Here is a 24,032-nt window from a genome sequence, read left to right on the forward strand (position 1 = left end):
ACACCAGAGCTTGTTTCCCATTGTCAAAACTCTGTTGAGCCTCATCTGACCGCTGAAGCTCAACCCCTTGTTGAACACATGCATGTAAGGGTTCAACAATTGTGGCAAAGTCAGTTCGGTGTGAACTTACTGTACCATGACAACACTTCCAAAAAAGAACAGAGCACGGTAACACCTGAAGGGGGTGATTGGGTATGGCAGCAAAGTTGGGGTGAAAACGCTGTAGCGTAACTGTGTGGTCTTGTTAAACTGACAGTGGTCAGTGTTCAGCTGTAGCCCTCTGACCTTTAACCTCTTTAAAGCAGTAGCAAGAGCATTATCATGTTCTGAGTCTTACCCCACAGAATGATGTCATCCAGGTAATGTTAAACATTTAGTACTCCAGCTAACACTGTAGCTAACGTCTTTGAAAAGTGAAAGGTGCTGAGACCCGCACGGCACTCTGGAAAGCCTGAACTGTCCCTCAGGAGTGTTGAAAGCAGTCAGGTCTCTGCTTTCTTCATGCAACATCAACTGGAAATAAGCAGACTCTAAATCAAGCATGGAGAAACATTTACATATCTGAGCTGGGACATTTCATCAGGATGTGGAAGTGGATAACTATCAACAGCTTTATTTGGTTCCTGCAGATCCACACACATCCTGATACCACCTGATTTTGTTCTGAATCACAACAATGGGGGAAACCCATGGGGAAGCATCAATTTTATTTATTTATTTTGCTTTTTTCAATAACTCTAGCTTGTTTGTCAAGTTCTTGTCTCACAGCATCTCGCATTGACAGTCACAGTTGAGGCTGAGATGGCAGACGCATCACAGGAGCAGATGGGGAATGTGGTCATTCATCTTCAGCAGTAGTCCCCAAAAAGCGTAGTCCATGTCCTTTGAGTAGATCCATTCCCAGTAGGGTAGTGCCAGAGTCAACAACAAACTATTTCATAGATTAATGTGCTGAGTCACATGACACAATGACAGGCTGGCATCCTAGCACAGGTATAGGAGAACAAGAGTATGCAACTACAGTAACATCTGGAGCCTGCAGAGCATCACTGCTGAAATGTGCTTCATTTCTGGAAGTCATAGAAACCTAGAGCAGGTCTGTGTTAAATGACCCACCTCCTGGCAGTTGTTACATCTCTCCACAGCAGCAGGGTATTCCGGGTTGTTTGCCACGTTTATCAGAGCCACAGCAGTAGCAGGAACGTGAAGAAGATGAAACAGCAATAGCAGAATCCAGTGCAGCAGGGGGAGGCATAGGCCTTGGCGCACTTGATGGAATGATCTGTGTGGACGTGCTAACAGATACATTGACGTCAAGGTGGAAACAGAAATTGCCTTAGCATGCTCCAAGGTTGCTTCTGTTTGTGTTGCCGGAGTAATATCTTTGTTCAGCGTCAAATCATCTTCCAGCAAAAGTCTTTCACGTATGTGCTGACTGCATACCTTTCCAACTCATTTCATCCTGTTGATCTCCAAAATCACAAATAACTGCAAAGTCTTTAAAATGCCCACATACTGCAGAATAGTTTCAGTTTCTGTTTGCGAGTGTGTCGCTCAGCAGCAGCATACCTTTTCTGATTAAAGTGAGCTTTCAAAGCCTTAATGGCATCTACCTTGGCCTGGTAATGTGTATGGCATTCCAAGTGTATGCAGGAGAAGTGCTTTCTTCTCTCTTCAGGCCAGATGTCTCCAGAGGCAGCAAGCACCAACAAGTAATTTCAGGAATAACTTGTTCCAGGAGGCAGGAATGGCGTAGAAATGGCAAATCATGCAAACTCTGTCAAAGTAGAACTTTCACTGATGTGGAACTCTGTCTTATTTGTCCTCCTAGATGTAGAAGTTGCCTCTTTATCCTCATTGCCAATTGTTGTTTTGTAGTAGGTAGGAAAAGCAGGACGCAGTACTTTTTCCAGAGGAACTTTATTACACAGAGGAACATTCACATGAAGCATCTATCTTGTTTCCATATAAGCACACACTGGAACCTTCCTCTGTATATGTAGGCAAGCTCTACTCCCGCCTAGTGGTTCAGTATACAACAAAAATGTAAATGATTTTAAAACTTGTAGGACTATTGTTCAAAACTCTTTCCTTTGGAGGAAAATAAAATTAAAGAAGGATAGTTTTTCACATGAAAATGCTGAATGTTATAAGTATGTAAAACATTTAATAAAAATGTAAACAGCGCGTATAAATTAAAGACAATCATCTCACAGGTGTTCATTTGGCTCAGCCATTAACCCCTTTGTGTTTTTGCTGCAGGGTCGGTGCAGCAGTGACCTTGTGTGTACTGTGTGTTGGATGCAGATGCCTTTCATAACACAGAAGCACTTTCCCTCTCCCTCTAGCTCTTGTTCTGCTGTTCTCTGCATTTCTCCCAGCCAGGAAAAGGACATCTGAGCTTGTTGACTCCAGCATTCGTGCTGCCATACTCTGCAGCTCCCTCGACACCCTTGAGTGCATTTTCTCCCCGTCTCTCACACAACCTGGTCCTGTGGTAAGCCGCGGTGTCTCTGGGGCTTTGTAGTTTTTAGTGAGTGATTTAAAACACAGCCCTCACTGTTTAGGAATCGGGACTTCATGCTGCTCTTCGTTCTGGCAATAAGGGAGTTGTTCATTTTGGCAACTACTGTGAGTGGAGATTAAACTTCCCCTGAGAGGTTGGGCCTAATCACTATTTTTTTAAAACCCAACTTATGATTAGCCTTTCACTCTGGCTGCTATTAGAGGCAAGTGTTGCATGCAACAGAGGTAACAGTAAGGGTTGCACTGGAGAGGCTGTGGATGTGGAAGTACAGTGCACCTTCGGCGTATGTGAGATTTATGGCTGTGCTTGCAAAGTCATCCTCCACTGTATTAAACAGGCTGTGCTTTTTGATGGGAGTTGAGAAGAAAAAAATGTTCTAAATTGTAGACCAAAAAGGAGGCTGAGCTGTTTCTTCCACTGCTGGCTGTCACTCTGTTCTGACAAGCCTCCATCAGGCAGAATGACAGCCACACACACACACACACAAGCCACACTTAAGCCTTCTTTTCTCTTATCTCACCATTACAGCAGATTAGAACCAGTGGTATTGTCTTTGATCCTGAGTGCATGGGAGCTCTGGGGAGATGGTGACATTTTCGTCTGATGCTTGTCGTATGTTAGTGGGGCTCTGTCGGGACCAATTAAGTTAATATTTATCGTGCGTCCCACTCTTGTTAGGCCCAGCCAAGGCTTGCGTGGCAGCAGAGGAAACAAAATCGCTGTTTGGTAGTGCCCTCGCTGTGCACTCGTTCCCAGCTAAGACCAGTGGGAGACCATCACTGATGTTTTGCCATCTCACAACTGACAGAAACACCTGCAGTGAACCAAGTCATCGGCTCAGTGCTCAAACACTCATCCCCAACATCTCATTAACCAGAAAGGTGCAAAAAGAGGTGTCTCTTCAGGGTTGAAGTGTGGTGTATCAGCTTTTTATATTTAGCTGAAATCTTCAGAATCTGTCACTTTTTCCGTGTGAAGGGTAGAACACTCTGGATGTTTTCATCCACATTTGAGCAGTAGAACAATAAAAGCAGATCTGTGTGTTTATTGATAACTTAAGCATCTCTTCCGTACACCCACTTCTCTGTGCTTTGTGAAGCCAGTGTTTTTGTACAGTTAAATATAAAAAAGTACAAACAATGTGGAACGATTTATACGCCACCCACATTCTGTCAGATTTATTTTTAGAGGTTGAAGCACTTGTCAGTTTGTCTGCGTTGAAGGGGATTCTGGTTAGATTTTTTCAGGGTTCATCATATAAGCTCCTAGCACAGAGTTTGTGTGATAATTGTTTTCTAGCCCAGTTCACTCCCATCAAAGCAGTTGGTCTGGCTGAGGAACCTCTTTGAAGAAAACAAAAATGTTAACTCGTATAATAGTCTATAATTGTCTTCAGTCCTTCCTAATTTTATATACTGAAGTTCCAAGAGCTCTCACATTTGAAATTGAAATTGAAATCTTTATTTTGAACATGTTAAAAAAAACACACAAACTACAAAGCAAAAGAAAAAAAAAGTACAACGTAGAATTCAAAGAGACAAATAATTACCTCAAAACAAACAGAAAATGAAAACGAGCAGTCACAACTAATAACCTTCATGTTCAAAAAGGAGCAGGAAGAAGCATAAGCTTATTTAATCCCACCCCTTTTCCATTATCTAGTGATAAATAGATATACCTACATATGCACATACATATATGTTTCTATCTACATACATGCACATACACACCTATTCACAATTTCAGTAACCCCAGTAACACTTCATAGTATACACAACCTACAGATATATATATACACATACCATCATACCCGTGCCCCCGCAAAAAGAAAGAAAAAAAAATCTCAACGAGAACACCCTATCAAGTCTCTACCTCCTCCCTGTACCCTGCAAAAACCATATCCTTAAACCGCTTTTTAAACTGCACCATGCTCGGACATTGCTTCACATCTTTACCTAGTCTGTTCCACAGCTTCACTCCACATGCAGAGATGCAAAAACTTTTTAATGTTGTTTAGATACAAGGATGTTGTAAAATTAACTCCCCTCCCAAATTATATCCACGTTCCCTTATAGTAAACAGTTTTAGAATATTGTCAGGAAGCAATTTATTTATTGCTTTATACATAATTTGAGCAGTGAGAAAATGAACTAGATCTGTGAATTTTAGAATTTTAGCTTTTAAGAACAGAGGATTCGTATGATCTCTATAACCAGTTTTATGGATTATCCGTATTGCCCTTTTTTGTAATATAAAGATTGATGATAGCGAACATTTGTAGGTATTGCCCCAAACCTCTGCACAGTAATGCAAATACGGTGCAATCAGGGAACAATAGAGAATGTGGAGTGCTTTGTGGTCCAGAATGTTTTTTACTTTACTGAAGATTGAAACACTTCTTGAAATTTTGTTACGTACATGATTTATATGAGATTTCCAGTTTAGTTTATCATCTAAAATCACACCAATCAAAATCACACACCATTTAAGGTGGTCTCTGTTAGAAAGAAAATAATATCCTGATCATGATGTTTTTGTCCCACATATCAGTCTAAGGAATGTAAATGTAACGGTATGGAAGTGGTGACTTTCACTGAATGGTCAATAAAATGTGATATTCCATATAAATTAGAATTATCAATCTGATTGGCTTTTGAATATTTGATTTAATATGTACTTAGGTTCATTGGACTGCCAGGGAAACACACACTTCATAAAAATTCAGAGTCCAGAATAGAGTTTAAAAAAATGAATTAAATATAATATTTCTAAACTAATGATGACACAGAACAAATTATGATGCATGATGGTTGAAACAAGATAACTGAGGCAAACAACGAAATGATGGAATGTAAGCTTAGATGTTATGTAGCAAAACCTTATTACGTGTCTTAGAAGCTTGTGATGGCTGGGTTGTAAAATCAGTCTGACTGTATGGTTAGTAAATATTCTATTTGGTGAGAGATAAACTTCTAGGATAAATTTATTTATCCTAGTGAATCTATAATTAAATGGGTAAACTAGTAGTAGCACATTCAATGTCAAAGAAAGTAAAATGTTATTATCAGGTGAGGGAGAATGTTTAAGTCCCTTTTAAAGACTTCTATTTTTAGCATGGCTTTTAATACTGAATGAGCAGAAATCCTCAGACTGTTTTATTGAAATTTCTCTTTATTGTTGCCGTTGTGTCTTTTTATGGTACTTTTTTACTATGTACAGCACGTTGGTCACTCCATGTAGGTAAAGTGTTTTATAAATAAAGCCTAATTAATTGATTGATTGATTTAACAGGGCACACTGAACTGAATCTTGGAGATCATTTGTCTTCTTAACCTGTTGGAGAGAGAAGGAGGAAGGGGGTGCAGACAATGCTGCAGCCTGTAGCTCCGAGTCCCGTTTCCTTTCCCTCTTTTCTCCTCTCCTTTTTACAAGACACACCACGATGGCAAATTGCGTCATATTACCGCAATGGTGTGTCTTATGAATGCGCCATGTCGGCATGGCACAAAGCGAATTTTGCGGCATTCGTTCCGCCTCACTTAGTAGTGATATTGCTGTAACGGTCTGTTAGAAACGGCTATTGCACCATGGCGCAACAGAGGGAGGTTTCATGATAATGTGGGGAGTTAATGCCAAGCTCCAGCCGGTAAATATCTTAAAAATGAAACAGGCAGAAAGTTTTGCTTTTTGAACAAAATCAGCTGAGATGGCAAACTGGAGTGCCGCAGCGCTGCTTGAGCATCTCTGTTAGGGCTGAAGCTCAGATCATCAGAGACTGCACAGGGATAGATGAGACAGACGCTTTTAGCAGTGGCTTGTTTTTTTGTTTTGGGGGGATCCACAAAAATAAACAATAATGAACAAGAGTCTGCTTCTAGACCTGCAGAAAGAGAACGAATAGAAAAAAAATGGGACACACAACAATACATCAGGAGCAAGCTATCACTGCGTCAGCCTGATGGTGAAATATAAAATCAACATTGTTTAACTGAACAATCACACGATAATAAATCATAGTGCATTTAGTGGCAACGACAGCCTTAAGAGATGTGTTGAACGTGCCCAAGCCCATACTTATGAGAGCACCATGTGAGCACCTGTGTGTACACGTGCTTGTTTATGTAAAGTTTCTCTATAGGAGCGTCCAACAGAGAGTGTGAGGGACCACAGATCTGCCCCCCAAAGATGTGTAGGAGACAGGGGGAGCTCCAAGTCCCAGAGATCCAGGTGCTGCCCCAGAACACAGGAACCCCAAGGAGACTGCAACCAGAAAGGCCCCCGCCCCCCTCGAGAGGCACAGAGGATCGCCCCGGGGGGCCACAACCAGCAGCCAGCAGAGTCCCGGGAGATATCAGCGGCAAGCCCGCAGGCCCGCCCGCAGCCTCCCAGGAGTGGCTTGTTAAAAAAACGTACCGATCCCGGCTTCATTCTAGGGCTGCAGCTATCGAATATTTTAGTTTTCGAATATTCTATCATAACTTCACATCGATGAATCGAGTATTCTATTGACGACGTGAATCAAGTGAAACAAGACTGGTCTGCTGCCAAAAGTACGAAAACAAAATAAGAAAATTATAAAACATGTATTCAACTTGTGTACCCTGGTTCCCTCTTTCCCAGTTGATATTTGTAGTTAATAAATATTTTATGGAACAAAATTTGACTTACATTTTAGGTTTGTATTAATGTCACTCATCCTATTCAAAAAACATATCTAAATATATTCATATATGATCGTAGAACAATTTCATTTCATTTACATGTTCAATAGTAAGCTGCTGGAAATGCTAATAAGATTTAATTTCTACTGGTAACAATGTAATTGTGACATATATATATATATATATATATATATATATATGATAAATATATATATATATATATTGTATTATGTACAGGTTTTCAACATAATCCAGTCTAAATTGGTTAAAAGATGGAAGTGTTTGTGAATTACATGCTACAACGACATGCCATACAGCCTGCAGCGGTGCGTGGAGCAGACTCGTAGCAGCAACCCAGACTCCAGGTAGCCGCAGCTGCCCCACACCGCTGCACTAATAAACAAGATGATTGGTGGGGATTTTTCTTGTCATTCACAACCATCACATTTTTTCCCCATTTATGCTGGCATCGCCTAATCTTTTATAGAAAGGACATGATTGTGCCACATTGCTACCAGGATCTGACCACTTATAAATGGCCTAAGGCTCCCTGATGCCGCCACGGCATTGCAGCAAATTGACGGCATTGTTTTGTAAAAGCGGCTAGAGTGAAGTTCTCGGCTTCTCATACAGGAAGACAAGTTAATCCATAAAACTGGAGGCAATGTGATAAGCAAACAAGCAGCTGATAGTTTTAAGTAGCTTTCCAGATTTTTCCCTTTCAGAAATTATGTATGATTTTTTTAGAAATCCGTTCAAGTGATTGTCTCATCATGTACTGTGAAATTATGTTGTAAACAATACATCTCTTTTTGTTTTTGCTTAACATGACCCTGCCCCGCATAGCTCCATGCAGTAGGAAACTGAGTGTCAACCAGAACTAACTGATAGGGAGTCTAAGTCACTTCCGCACCATGGGTCCCCGGAAGAATGAAGAAAATGAACGCAAGCCAACGGGGTTAAAACGCTATTTTCTAATCCGCTTTGCCTTACGCCCTGGATCACATATGTTGTACTGCAAATTAAATGAAAAGTAATGATGGGTATTTCGACCACGCCAGTCATGCACTTTGAGATCTATTAGCTTGTAAAAGTTTGCAATTAGCATGACTACAAACTAGAAATCGGCATGTCGCATATGTGAGGTCACCACATACTCTCTTCTCCCCAAAGTAGCTGCTACTTACCAAATGACCAGATTTATGGTGGTTCTTTCCTCCTGTGGGAAGTTTGCTGAACTTACAGCCATTTTCCTTCAGTTTTCTTCGTGTCTGGTTCGATGACGTCACTTTCGTGAAGCATTTGTAGTCCTGGACTTGTTTTTCCACAAAACCTAAAATAGCGTTTCCCCCCGTTCGAAAATAAGCACGTTCTTGGTATCAAAAGGTGTCTTTAAAATTCACGGACATCATATGTGAAATCCATGGCACAAAACAAGCGGAATTAGAAAATGGCGTTTTTAGCCCCGTTGTCTTGCATTCATTTTTTCTTGCTTCCGGGGACCCATGATGCAGAAGTGACTTAGGCTTCCTATAGCAGTAAACTACCACTTAGGTGCTTCAAATTTAAGGAAGTATCTCAGCTGATGCAGAGATGATGAACTTTTCATGGACAAGTAAGTCTTTAAAATTTAAATATATGAAAACACAACACGACATGAGAATAACACTTGTTAAACAATGTGTTTTAGCTCTGTTTGTCGGCTAACAGAAGCACATTCATAAACAAGAAACGTAAAATCATCGTCTTAATAAAAAGTGATATGATTACTATAAATACACACTAAATATATAGCTGTAGAGTTTGAAACACCAGAAGAGAAGCCTTACCTTTTACTCAGAGGAAAATACTCCCAATGTTTTGGATTGGGGTCCTTCCATTGGGTCCTAACCAAGCCCCCATAATTCGGGTCTGAAAATGAAGCGAACATGGAAGTGACAAAAATTGCAGTTCCACCCTCATCCGCTGGGGGCTGGTGTCAGAAGCGAGCAAATCCTCCTTGACTCCTATGTTAAAAATATCAATTTCACAGCAGAAATAAACATGTTTACAGCCTGGTACCAGAACATGTTTTTGGTTTAATAGATCTAGTTGACACTCATGACAACTCGGGGGGGGGGGGGGGTCCTCACTCTTCTGTTTAAGTGTATTAAATGCCTAAAATTCTGTATAATTAATGAGCATCAGACTCACGTTACCACAGAGCTAGCTCCGGGGAAAGGCCTCATCCTGAGCCTTGGTCTCGCCTGAAAACTGTTCCGCGATTTTTAGTCTCTGAACTTAGACCATTAGTTGTAGCATTTGTGTATTCTTTTTTGGATATTTTTTGTGCAATTGTTGGACTAAATGACTTGCTGTGGCATTAATTGCACTAATAGAGCGTCCAAGGAGTCTCCACTTCATTTTTTTGGTGGAGCTGGGTTCCGACTATCGGTATGGCCCCCTGACCGCAGTGGCGCCTGTCTGGTGCGCGGCTGCCGGCTTGTGAAGCTCTCAGGAGATCTCTGTGTTCCACCCAGTTTTACCCTGCGGTCAGCCCAGGGTATCTGTGACTCAGAAGCTCCGGTGTTGTGCACAGTTAACTCCGGTTGTGGCTAAGTAGCTACCTCCGTTAGCTTAGCTCCCACCTCTGCGCTGGCTTTGGGTTAGCTTCAGGTTAGCTTGTAGCTACATTAGCTTCAGTTCGACGAGTGTTGTCATTTAATCCCAGCCTTACAGCCCCACCCTCAGCTCCACCTCTTTTCCCTTTTGTGGAATTGTCTGGGCTTGACGGAACCTGTGACATGGTCAAAATGGCGGTGATGACCACCTCCCATTTTGGCTAAAAAACGTATTATTGGAGCCTATGGACACGCATTGTCCAGTATATATGTCAATGGTCCTAACCCAGCAAACTGCCAACAGAGGTGCCTGATATTAAATCAGAACCATCTTTTCTCCAACTAATTATCCTGGCCTGCCAGACTCGTCCTCTGTTTAATTCAGCTCAGAGAACTAGTCTGTTTACTCACAGACACAGAGGCACATGAGGGGTGAACTAGCCAACTCAATAATAACCAATCAGAAAAAAGGTGGAAATGCCGCCTGTACCGCGCAATGCTGTAGTTTTTCAGCTGTACTCAAAAATGGTGTTTGGCGACGGCGTAAACATCTTTTTCTAGAACGGCTTTTAGCGCTTCTTGTTGTGGTTTTAAAGACATGTTCAAGTCTTTTAGAACAGAGCTGCAGCAAACTCCGCTTCATTGTTTATGATAAACTCAGCGTTGCGATGTGTGTTAAGTACGCTGCTCAGCGCTGATTGGCTCGATTAGAATTCTCTTTTTTGCACCCTATGTAAACAACCACAACAAGGGGTAAAACAGACCAGGTTAAATTTAAAGTGACTGAACAGTGCAGGTGAGTTTTTTCTGGTGTTTATTTAAGGTCAAAAGTTACGTGTTTTAACAAACGTATTTTAGCAAAACAGGTGACCTGGAGAACTATTGATAAAGAATATGAATCACTGGAAGCAAAATAGAAAGAAAGAAGAGTGGAGACTTTGGCAAAGAGTTTCTTATGGTACAGCTAAGAAACTCCCACTTTGTATTTAGAGCAGCTGAATAGCAGGTTTTAGTTTATATTAAAAATCAACTAAAACATTTAAAAATGCAGAAACATGAAGGAAGTTTGAACTGTTTGAAGTGTGTTAACATCAAGTTTTCGCTCATCAGTGCCTATCTAAGGAGTCCAATAACATCTAGCATTTGTCAAAATTACAGGATAAATGGAAGTTTAATTATGTATTATGCTGGTTAAATAGCTCTTTTTTGTACAGTCTCCAACCTCAAGAGATTTTTCCTTATTTGCGTTTCACAGGGCTCATAAACTGTTTATGTGCTCTCACTGTGGCATTTTTAGCTTTCTGGAGCAGCCAGCGACATCTGACCATGGACCTTTGTGCCTTTATGTGTCAGAGGGAGGAAAAGCAGCAAGAACATGGTGTAATGCAAACACTGTTCTGATCCTTCCATCAGAAAAGACACTGGCAAGAAATTCTAGTACAAAAAATACAGAAAAGCTTAGCTCAGTAATTTGTGGCAAATTAAACCAGACAGTCAGTTTTATCACTGCGCCCAGCTGAGAAAGTTTTTCCATATATTTCTGTGCTCCTTGTTTTTTCTCCTCCTGCTCTGTGATTTATGAGGCCGAATGTGCATCTTTTCCTTTGCAAGTACAGTCCCCGCCATTTATAACTGAGCAGACAAGTCCCTTCTATTTGTAGTTATTAATCAGAGTTGACTGTAGCGGGCATGGCCACTGGAGCTCAGACTGATAGACTCTCAGTCAGAGAGGAAAGGCTTGTCTCATCCCGCTGACAAACACACAGATTTATGGAGCCCACATAGGCAGCCTATTCTCAATAAACAAATATGTTTGCCTGAAAAGAGCTGCACTGGAAATGGATCGTCTCAATGAATTCACATTTTCAAACATGAGGGCTAATATTCGAGGGTAGAAGGATATTATAGCCTCTGTGTTGCAGATGGCATGTAGTTTGAATAATTAACTGATTAAATGCTGCTTATGATCCCCATCAGCGCTGGTTAAGTCAATCTGTTTATTTCACACAAAGACGGCACAAAGTTTGCAGCTCTGTACCAGTCCAGCTGCTAACATCTGAGACACTAATACTTTGATTTGTGTAGCTTGTGCTTTTTCTCTGACAGCTGTGTGTGTGTGCGTGCGTGCGTGCGTGTGTGTGTTTGTGTTTGTGCACGTGTGTGTGTTGCGAGACCGAGTTTGGTGCAGCCACTAACCTCTTTCTGTCAGCACCAGCCCGAGGAGATTAGCTCTAAGAGTGTCTCTTGTTTCCCAGCGGAGCCCAGCCCCAGTCCATCTCAACCCCGCTCTGGTCCACACCACAAAGATAAGGGGGATGTGTGAAAAGTGGGAGGGGAAAGGGGGCTGATGTCATAGAAAACTGTGGCCATGATTGCAGTAATCCTGTTATCTCTCTTGCTAAAGCTGGTCGCTTTAGTGACCTGGAGACACAAATGTTAAACCGCCTCTGCCTCTCTCCTCTCATCCCCGCTTCGTCCCGCTCTCTTTAGTCGGGCTCATTGAATGCCGGGGTGGTCTGGGCTCTGCCAGACTCAAAATGCACATTCCAAGAACACGCACGCGCACACACTTGTATCTGTGTCCTTGTGTGGACCCTTCATTTATTTTAGTTGCTCCACTATGCCTAACCACAACCTCTAAAACACTAAGGCTGGGGGTAAATGATAGTTTAAAATGATTATTCGAGCAATTCTTTTATTGAGTAGTCGACTATTCTAATGACTAATTAGAATAATCTAACAATTATATTTCTGTTACACAATTATTAAAAATCATGAAATCTCAAATAAATACTCCCCAAATTTTTAACTAATATGTACTATAAAAGAGTAAACACTGACAGGCCTTCCATTTTGTATAACACTGCATTTATTGTGTTATGGCAGGTTTGTCATGATCCGCCCCAGCCTCCCTGACTGTGTCTCTCCTGCCCTGATTAGCCTTATTGTTCTCACCTGTCCCTGATTACTCTGCCCATGTGTTCCTGATTCCCTTGTGTATTTATACCTCCCTCCTGGTTGTTGTCTTTGTCGGTTCATTGTCGCTTGTGCATGTTCGTTCGTCCTGTTGCTCCCGTTCTACCAATTAAACATCTTTTTATTTTTTACATCCGTCTGCCTGATCTTCTGCCTCCTGGAACCCACCACCACACATGGTCTGCCACCTCCACCCGCAGAACATGACAAGGTTGTGTTCTGGTGGCATGTAGAGCTTGGGAGTGCAGGCTGCTGAGCCCAAGAGGTAGTTGCAGATGGAGTTTTGTTCTCCATGTTGTTTTGTTTTGGTCACTTACATGCGTGTGGTGAGGGGTATTACGACCCTTCCTGGAGAGGTTGGCTTGTGTGCAAAAAGATTGTCAAGTTAAAAATGATTATCAGGTTTATTTACAAAAAAAAAGTCAATCTTTCCTCCCACAGGTCGGGAATACCAACAAACAAAACAAATACGGCCTGTGGAGAAATAAAACAAAAGTGCAAATAATGGTTATTAATGTGTTTTCAAAAATCAAATAACTAAAGGTGTACCACTAAACATGGGCCATGATTTCTAGGTTGTTAAAGACCAAAATAAGGATCTCAAAAAGTGCAAACTTATCGTTCTGTCTTCTTCCGTCTATCCGGGTCCAGGTCGCAGGGTCAGCATTCCAACTGGGGAGTTCCAGACCGTCCTTTCCCCAGCCACCTCCACCAGCTCCTCCAGCAGGACCCCAAAGTGCTCCTGGGCCAGTTCGGAGATATACTTTCTCCAATGTGTCCTGGGTCATCCAGGGGGCCTCCTGCCAGCAGGACATGCCTGAAACACCTCCCTGGGGAGGCGTCCAGGACAAGATGCCATAACCACCTCAACTGACTCCTCTCGATATGGAGGAGCAGCGTCTCTACTCTGAGTCTCTCCTGATTGTCCGAGCTTCTCAACCTCTACCTAAGGCTGAGCCCAGCCATCCCGTGGAGAAAACTATTTTCGGCCGCTTGTATCCACAGTCTTTTTCTTTCTGTCATGACCCAAAGCTCATGACCATAGGTGAAGACTGGGCAGTAGAACAACGGGTAAATCGAGAGCCTTGTTTTCCGGCTTAGCTCCTTCTTCACCAAAACAGACTGGTTCAGCATCCACATCACTGCAGATGCCGCCCCAATCCGCCTGTCGATCTCCCCCTCCCTCCTTCCTTCACTCGTGAACAAGACCCAGAGAAACTTGAACTCCTCCACTTGAGGCAGGACCTCTCCCCCGACCCGGAGTTGGCAAGCCGCCCTGTTCCGTTTGAGAACCATGGTCTCAGACTTGGAGGTGATGATCCTCATCCCATCCGCTTCACACTCGGCTGCGAACCTCCCCAACAAGAGCTGTAGGTCAAAGGCTGATGAAGCTAGGAGGACCACATCATCTGCATTAAGCACAGATGAGATTCTCCTGCCACTAAACTCCACACCCTCAACGCCATGGCTGCGCCAAGAAGTCCTGTCCATCAACTTTATGAACAGGACCGGTGACAAAGGGCAGCCCTCACTGGGAAAAGGTCCGACTTACTGCCGGCTATGCGAACCAAACTCGCGCTTCTCTGGTACAGGGACTGAATAGCCCTTAGCAAAAGAGTATCCACCCCATACTCCTGGAGTGCCCTCTACAGGGTGCTTCTGGGGACGCGGTCATAATGGGCTCGACACACGGGAGGCGACAAACGACCACGATCAGCGAAATTCGTCGCTGTCGCTTTTATTACCTGACACGGGAGGCGATCCGCGGCAGCGGCAAAGCCGTCTACGCGTTCTTTTCCATGGCGAAATCGAAACTTCCGTTGTTTTGTTTGGCTGTGTCAGGTTGGAGGAAAATAAGGTTATTTAAGCGGTTCAGAGTTAATAAAGTGGTAGATATGATGTTTCACAAGGTGCTGCTAGAGTTATGAGAAATCTTACTTGTGATTTTACTATATAAAACATAATAATAATCAACTTCTCCCCATGTTTGCTCGGAGGTGTACGGAGCATCCTGTCCGCTCATTGGTCAGTGAATGAAACCTCCGTTGATTGGTCCTCGTCCGAGCGACAGCGATGAAAAGTTGAAAATGTTTCAACTTTCTGGGATCACGTCGCTGGGTCGCCTGTGCACGACACGTGCACGAGCGCAAAATTTCACACGCATGTTTTTCGCGTTTTGCTTAGTAGGAGGGAGACTCACGATTATCGCTTTGTCGCATATGTCTCATTGAAAATGAATGGAGGAGAGGCGATGTCTCCTCCCGTGTGTCGAGCCCATAAGCCTTCTCCAAATCCACAAAACACGTGGATTGGTTGGGAAAACTCCCATGACCCCTCCATCACCCTAGCGATTTAAAAAATTGGGACCACCACCCCGGTCTGCCACTCCACAGGAACTGACCCCGATGACCACGCAATGTTGCAGAGACGTGTCAACCAAGACAGTGCTACAACATCCAAAGCCTTGAGATACCCAGGTCGGATCTCATCCACCCCAGGGGCTCTGCCGCTGTGTAGTTGTTTAACTACTTCAGCGACTTCTGCCCCAGAGATTAGTCCATCCCCAGGTCTCCCAGCTCTGGTTCCTCCTCGGATTGCTTGTCAGTGGGATTGAGGAGCTCCTCAAAGTATTCCTTCCACCACTCGACTATAGCCCCAGTTGAGGTCAACAGCTCCCCACTTAAACAGTGTGAACAAGTTGATGCCTTCCTCCCCTGAGGCACTGGATGGTTTGCCAGAACCTTTATGGGGCCGATCGATAGTCTTTCTCCATGGTCTCACCAAACTGCTCTCACGCCCGAGAATTTGCCTCGGCAACTGCCACTGCTGCACCTTGCTTGGCCCTCTGGTACTTGTCTGCTGCCTCTGGAGACCCACAAACCAGCCACGCCCTGTAGGCCTCCTTCTTCAGCTTGACAGCTCTCCTAACCTCTGGTGTCCCATCAGCGGGTACGGGGCTTACTGCCACGACTTGCACCGGCCACCTTGCGATCACAGCTAGCAACAGCCACCACAACAAATGCGGAGCGGAACAAGGCCCATTCAGACTCAATGTCCCCCACTGCTCTCAGGATGTGGTCAAAGCTCTGCTGGAGGTGGGAGTTGAAGACCATCTGGACAGATACATCTGCCAGGCATTCCCAGCAGACGCTCACAATACGTTTAAGTCTACCAGGTCTGCGCAACATCTTCCCCTGCCATCTGATCCAGCTCACCACCAGGTGGTGATCAGCTGACAGTTCCGCTCCTCCCTTTACTCAAGTGTCCTAGACATACAGTCTCAGGTCAGAATGATACAACTACAAAGTCAGTCATTGACCTGGAACCTAGGCTGTCCTAGTACCAGGTATACTGATGGGCATCCTTATGTTTGAACATTGTGTGACTAAACTGCAACTTGCGCAGAAGTCCAATAACAGAACACCACTCGAGTTCAGATTGGATGGGCCATTCCTCCCAATCCCGCCACTTCAAGTCATGCTATCATTGCCAACGTGAGCATTGAAGTCCCCCAGCAGGACTATGGAGTCCCCAGTTGGAGCACCATCTAGTACTCGTCGCAGGGACTCCAAAAAGGGTGGGTACTCTGAACTGCTATTTGCTGTGTAACCGGATTACAGGATACAATAAGATAATTAAAAGAAAAAATAAACAAATGGGCCAATAATTAGGTTCGGGGAGAATTGGAGGTTGTTTAAGAATGACTGGAGTCACGGGTATAGCATGAAACGGTTTATATACTAAATTTTAATAATAATGGGAAATATAACACATAAAGATAACACACAAAAACAGATGAAAACAATCGACAATAGTAAAATAGTCGGTATGAGATTTGATCATATGAGTCACAAGTCAGCCGGCGTCAAGTCAAATCCCCACGCTTGGGGTGAAAGTCAGAGTCCGGTGGTGCGATTTTTTCCTACCACACCGTTGAGATTGTTCACAGAAGAGAGCAGTCTGCTCTTCAGTTACTTGAGATGTCCTGGTTCGTTCAGTGGTTAAGGCTCGCCATCTCCCTCGTCAGGAAGAAATCCAGTTCTCGTTCCAAGTGAGTGATCATAGGAGTCGGGATCAAACCCAAGGGAAAAAAAAAACCCAGCCTGTAAACAACAGGACTGTTAGCGAGTTGGCATCGACCCTTCTCGTCACATCACAGCATAAAGTCTTACAGACTTAAACAAATGCTTCACTCTATTGGCATAGCCAATCATGTTTGGGTTCACAGTTCAACTAACATAACATCAATTTGATTGTCTATTAAAATAATTCTCAGTAGCTCTGGAAATATAATTACATATGACAACAATTGTTCAGCTCAATAGGCTCAGTTAGATTCTATTACTCTACACTATTCAACAAGAAATACATTCATGACAACAAGGATACATTTAGTTGTGTTTCTATACAGCATTGTGACACCTTGTATATCTGTAACACAATAAATAAATAAATAAATAAATAAATAAATAAATAAAATGTTCTATAACAAAATTCAACAAAATATAAATTCTGGTCCTTTGGTCCACCTTTGTAAAATAATTCCTCCCTAATCAGTTAGCTTTTATTTATTTTTATTTATCTATTTTTTTTATTATTAAATGTTTGGTTAAGGGACGCATTGCTAATTCTATGGCGTTAGCTATAACGCCCCTGAGGACCTTGTACATCTAGGCCGTACCACCATTAACTGGCGGTTTGAGCCGTTAACTCCTGGGAATCCCATATGCCCTACCGCCGTTAACTGGCGGTTTGAGCCGTTAACTCCTATATGCCCTACCACCGTTAACTGGTAGTTTGAGATGTTAACTCCTGGGATCTAACGTCTAGCAGCCCACTGCTGTCACCTCGGTTGCTGTAATTAGCTTTTTGAATTTAATAATTTACTGAATTTAATCTCATTCACTCACCAACGCGCTCCAACGGTTCCCTCCTACAGAGGATTGGTTCACTCTGTCGTCTCCACACAAATCTATAAGAATGGAATTAATTTGATAAGCTATTTAAGTTTCCTTTTTTTTTTAAGTTGCATCGTTAGCTTTTTCTCTTCTTTTTTCTTTACTCACCGCGTTGGTTCCAAGTTCCTAGCTCTTATTAGAAGGAGTCAAGTCCGCCTCTCCCTCTATCTATGCGGCACCCAAATCAGGGTTCTTCACGGCCTCGACCGTTGTTTTTTTTTTCTCTCTCTCTCTCTCTAACCGCTCAGTCTTTGCTTTCTGTATCTGCGTGCTGCACAGCCGTTTGTCTCTCCTCTCGCTCAGCTGCGTCGCACGGTTTTATTTCGCGGAGGCGGGACTTATTTCTCTCAGCCAATGAAATTTCAGATTCCCACCTGGACCAATAGTATACAGCTTTCCTCTTCTGTTTCTGTTAGGGATGTTCAAGATTCTTGTTTTAACCGATGTTTAATATTAAACTCGTTATTTTAGTTATTCACCCTTCCAATAATTCATTATGAAATTATCTATTAGTTAATTAGATATCTATTAATTAGTATTGTTAATTTCCTTAATTTATATTTTATATTTTATCTAAATTGAGGATGGATCATATTAGTAAGCCAATTAGTTAATACCTCATTAAGGTTCTAGCTTCTGGGTTACATCCTCCCCCATTAAATATCATGCACGTCCCTGTGCATTGTTTCTACGGGGTACACAACTTCTTGAGTAAGAGAGTCAATAAAAGCTTTATTAAGTCCTTGGAAAAGGGACCTAACTACGGTCACTAGTGGATTGCCCAATTGAGAGTAAGTTAGTCTTTGAGGAGGCTGACTACTTCGTTCAGATCTCCTGACATACATCTCTGGTTGCACAGTATCATGCTCATCCGTTTCGGTTTGATTCTCAACTGAGACAGGACGAAGTGAGCTCTCTGTTTCCGACAGAGCTGATGAGCTATTCTCTAAGACTTTGGTCTTTTCAGATGTATGTGTCTGATCGTGTATGATGGGTTCAAAACTTACATCACGTTGCTGCGACTTTAGGACACCATCCAATTGAGGTAGGTTTGTGTTAGTTTCATCCCCCGTTTCTACGTCAGGTAAGTATACTTCGTTTTTTTTTCGTTTTTTCAGGTAAGTATGTTGCTGCTTCTTTCACTCTTTCAGGTAAGAATGTCGCAGTTTCACTCATTCTGTCAGGTAAGAATGTTTCGGTGTTGATGCCTTTGTCAAGTAAGGACAATTCAGCATTTTCATTACCAGCTAAGGTTGGTTCCTTGCGATCCCCTGTGTGTAAGGATAGTGTGTTTTGTTGTTGAATATTATTTACCGGTCCTGAATCTGCTATGAGTTCCCTATTTGGCAAGGTGACCGCTATTTGATAGGATGGTCGGTTTAGCACTTGTGGAAGATCAGAGTAATAAAACTCATCTACCTCTTCGTCAAGTGGCTCATCTGGGTCAGGTTCTAAGGCTGAACCCTGTCTTGTATGAGGTCTGCTAGGTTTCGTAACGCGTTCTGTTTCATTTTCTAATGAAGAGAGAAAACCACAAGGCAGTAAAAGATCTCTGTGGAGTGTTCTGTTGGGTCCTTCTCCGTTCTCTGGTTTTACAGTGTATACTGGCAAGTTTTCCATCTGTTTGAGAACTATATACACTGTTTGCTCCCATTTGTCTGCTAATTTATGCTTTTCTCTTAAACGAAGATTTCGGACTAAAACACGATCTCCCACACCTAGTGTGGACTCACGAATGTTTCTGTCGAACCGTTCTTTGTTCTTCCTCGCTGTTTTTTGAGAGTTTTTTATGACAATGTCATAACTCTGTTCCAGATGACTCTTCAGTTCTTTAACATACTGAGAATGAGTTATAGAGGGCTTGTTCAAATGCGGTAACCCAAAGGCAATATCTATAGGCAACCGAGGCTGCCTACCGAACATTAGCTCGTAGGGAGAGTATCCCGTCACGTCATTTTTTTGTACAATTGTACGAGTGAGTAAGTGGTTTTACAAAATCGCGCCAGTGATGTTTCTCAGTGGCTTGTAAAGTTCCCAACATGCTGAGTAATGTACGATTGTACCGTTCAACGGGGTTGCCACGAGGGTGATAAGGGCTCGTTCTGACTTTACGGATACCAAGTAAAGAACAAAGTTCCTTGATTGTACGTGATTCGAAATCCCGTCCCTGATCACTATGAAGACGCTCAGGAAACCCGTAGTGGACTAAAAAATGTTCCCACAGGTTCTTCGCGACGGTGGTGGCTTTCTGATCTTTGGTTGGGATGGACACTGCATACTTTGTAAAATGGTCTGTAATCACTAAGACATCTTTAGTGTTCTTACTGTCTGGTTCTATGGAGAGAAAATCCATGCAAACTAACTCCATAGGTCTGGTGGTGGTAATACTCACCATTGGAGCAGCTTTGTCAGGGAGGGCCTTCCGACGGATACATCTTTCGCAAGTTTTAACTTTGATTTCGATATCACTAGCCATTCTTGGCCAGTAAAAACGGGACCGAATGAGATCTGTCGTACGTTCAACCCCAAGATGCCCCATATCATCATGTAGGCTTTGCATGACTGTTGAACGTAATGAATCAGGCAAGACTAACTGCAATGATGTCTCTGGTCCTAATTGGCGTCTCCGGTACAGTAAATCATTTTGAAACTCAAACCGTTTCCACTCTCTCAAAAGGTTAAGAACCACCGGGGGTTCTGCAATAGTATCAGTTGGCGGTTTATTGTCAGTCATAAGCAGCTGAATGACTCGGCCAATGGTTGGATCTTTCCTCTGCAAGGAGACAAGGTCAGCATGGTTATACTTGGGCACAGCAAAGAAACTGTCACTATTGTCTTCCAACTGGAATAGGTCTGGAATGGCCGCTGCAGACATGGCAAGTGACTGAACTAAACCACAAGGAGAATCAGTCTCATCCAAGACCATGTGCTTTTGGCATGTTGCCTTCACTGCTTCGGCTTGAAGTTGAAGCTCGACTTCTTTGACAGAGGATAAAAGATGAGATCGGAACTCATCTAGTCGTTGGCATTCCTCAGTGAATTTTGAGTTGTCTTCAGGTTTATCATGCAGCCTCCTAGACAGGCCATCCGCGTCAACGTTCTGTGTACCTGCACGGTATCTGATGTCAAAATTATAGGTGGACAACGCAGCTAGCCAACGATAGCTCGTTGCATCGAGTTTTGCCGTTGTTAAGAGGTAAGTTAACGGATTATTATCAGTAATGACAGTGAATGTGTTCCCATACAAATAGTCATGAAACTTATCTGTTATGGCCCACTTTAAGGCTAGAAACTCCAACTTGTGCGCAGGGTACCTAGTTTCACTAGAGCTTAAACCGCGACTTGCATAAGCGATTACCTGTGTGACACCGTTTTGCACTTGGTATAGCGCTGCACCGAGTCCGGTCGTACTAGCATCTGTGTGTACTAGATATGGGAGTTTTGCGTCAGCGTAGCCAAGAACTGGCGAAGTGGTAAGTTTTTCAATAATAGTTTGAAAGGACTTCTCACAGTCTTGGCTCCAACGATTCCCAAAGGGTTCTTTGGGGTTCAAGTACTTTGATCTACATGGTGGTGTTTTAAAGTTTTTCCGTTTGGGTGGATAACCAGCCGTGAGAGATGTTAGTGGCTTGACAATATTTGAGTAATCTTTAACGAAGCGTCGGTAATAACCGGTAAATCCTAAGAAAGATTGGAGTTCCTTCAAAGTCTGAGGCTTCGGCCATGTTTTGAGTGCTTCCACCTTATCTGGATCGGTTTTTATGCCATCTCGAGATACTATATGTCCAAGATAACGCACAGATGTCTGGAAAAAACGACACTTATCTGGTGATAGCTTGAGTCCGTATTCTCTAAGCCGTTCAAGAACGTGAGAAAGTCTGGTTTCGTGTTCTTCCAAGGAGTTGGAAAAGACGATCAAGTCGTCTAGGAAAACTAACACTTCCTTCAGATTAATGTCCTTCATACACTTTTCCATAACCCGTTGGAAAGTGCTTGGAGCATTTGTTATTCCTTGTGGCATACAGTTAAATTCATAAAACCCAAACGGGCAAACAAAAGCAGTTTTAGGTTTATCCTTTTCACACATCTCTATTTGATAGTAACCTGACTTGAGGTCCATCACAGAAAACCACTGTGATCCAGCGAGAGCAGAAAAGGACTCCTCCAAGTTAGGCAGGGCATATGCGTCGCGAATGGTTTGCAGATTAAGCTTTCTATAGTCTACATAGACGTACCTCACCATTCTTTTTCCGAACTACCACTATTGGTGAGGCAAATGGAGACTCCGACTCTCTTATTATACCGGTTTCCAAGAGGGCTTCCAAATGTTTTCTCACGGCTTCATAATCATGTGGATGGATCGGCCGAGATTTCTGTTTGAATGGGGTCTCGTCTTTTAAGTTGATGTGATGTCTTATCTGTTGTGTATGACCAAAATCAAGATCGTGGTGCGAAAACACATCGGAGTAAGTGTTAAGTTTGTTGGTGATCCTCCCTTTCCATTCTTCGGACAAGGGCGAAGTACCGAAGTCAAAACTGAGAGGAGGGTTTGAAGGTGAAGTCTGTTGCTGCGAACTACACGCCGCAAGTACTTTCTGATCACTTTTGTCAGGTTCTGGATATGGCATAACACGATCGGCTTTAACTAACTCAGCGATCACACAGTTAGTGGGTAATGTGATGTCATGGTTAGTTTCGTTTCTTAGTACAACAGGTACTTTGTATGGACCATGTGAAGGTAAGGAAATGAGGCAACAGTCTACAATTATACCCCCTGGTAGAGAACCATTGGTGGGTTGTTCAATGAGTGCATAAGGCTCATGCTTGTTTTGGCTGGGTTGCATAAACCCTTCTAGTAACAGTTTTTTATTTGCAGGGAGAACTTCTTGGGTTCTCCCTCGAAGCTTCACCACACCAACTCGTCCATCTTTGCTTTGTTTTTTTCTGACTGCTAAGGCTTTTAGCACGTGTTGGTACCCATAAGAGAGTGCCTTGGAATCAGGTAAGTTATTGGCAGACAATTGCTCATACAAAGGATCGAGTGTGTTTGTGCCAATGAGTAGTGGTGTATCAGAGTTTGAGCTTATATCCGGAACCACTAACGCAAGGGTAGGTAACTCAAGTCCAGACTGATCGAGCTCTTTTGGAAATGTGACACTTATCTCTATGTATCCTAAATAAGGAACTGCTTGACCGTTTGCGCCCTCGACTTCTAACAGATTACTGATGGGTTTAATTGAGAGGTCAGGTAAGTGTTCTTGGTAAAAAGAATTGGCAATGGTGGTTACCTGGGACCCTGAATCCAGTAAACAATTACATTCAACATTGTTAACTGAGACTGTAGCTGTGCATCGCCCACCCACTAATCTTTTGGGAAGTTTTGGCACTGAATGAGCATGAACTGGCTTGCAAAAAAGTCTCTCTGTCCTTTCCTTAGAGGGACTTGGTTCTACTTTAGCACCTATCTGTCCCACGATAGGAGCTTCTACCGGTTTAAAGGAGGAGACTGAGCAATTGGCTTTGACATCTCCCACTCGCGCTGCTTCTGTCTAAGAGCAAGTCTTTTAGTTGCAACTAGTGCTGGATTTGGCTCGTTGCTACAGCTAGAAGCTATGTGCCCATCTTCTCCGCACTTAAAACAGTATCCAGGCTTTGGTCTGGGCACCACTGCTGTTATCTGCTGAATCTGTTTGGGCTCATCTGGAATTTTAGTCCCCACACGGGGTTTTGACTCTTTTTGAGTTTTCTTTGCCTTTTTATCTGTGTTGTTAACCTTAAGCTGTGCAATTTGGCTCCTGAGCTCAGCGATTTGTTTGCGTAAGTCATCACAGTTATCATCTATTTCCAGTTCACAAGTGTTTTTACTCTGAGAGCATGTTGTTTGCACATTTGAATACACTCTAGTTCGTTGTGCCCCTAAGTGTTGTTTCATGCGTGCTGCTTTAGTAGCCTGTTTGTCTTCTTCAGTGCGCAGTTTGAGGAGAAGTGCTGTAAAATGAGGCGGGTTGTCTTTCTTTTGTTCGAGTTGCAGGTTTGAAATCAGCGAGCTGTCCCAACAGCCTCTGCAAAACTGCTTGAGCAGCTGCTGGTCGGCGTCACTGGAGGAAATTCCATTCCTCTGAATAACTAGGTTTAACAAGGTGTATAACCTCTGAAAGTAATCGGAAGGTTTTTCACCACTGTCCTGGTTTGTGTTTAAGAAGCGAGCAAAGAGCTCGTCGCCGTCTTCGACAGCTGCGTAAGCTGAATCGAGATGTTCAAGGTACGTTTCCGGGTCGGATTTTGGACTAAGAGCTTTAACGATGCTCGC

The 24,032-nt window shown here is 43.0% G+C and overlaps 1 protein-coding gene and 1 long non-coding RNA gene across 5 annotated transcripts in view; one reads left to right on the top strand and one right to left on the bottom strand.

Moving 5' to 3' along the window:
- Positions 1–24,032, top strand: part of unc5a (unc-5 netrin receptor A) — a 363,819-nt gene that overhangs the window by 325,363 nt on the left and 14,424 nt on the right. The gene's annotated exons all lie outside the window — the stretch shown is intronic.
- On the bottom strand, positions 16,492–20,395 carry LOC139070479 (uncharacterized). The gene is made up of 2 exons (XR_011520977.1): positions 17,831–20,395; positions 16,492–17,736 (listed from the first exon to the last, which is right to left on the bottom strand). It is a non-coding gene; the product is annotated as an uncharacterized lncRNA (long non-coding RNA).

The sequence above is a fragment of the Nothobranchius furzeri genome, chromosome 1 (genome assembly GCF_043380555.1).
Source record: "Nothobranchius furzeri strain GRZ-AD chromosome 1, NfurGRZ-RIMD1, whole genome shotgun sequence".
NCBI lineage: Eukaryota > Metazoa > Chordata > Actinopteri > Cyprinodontiformes > Nothobranchiidae > Nothobranchius > Nothobranchius furzeri.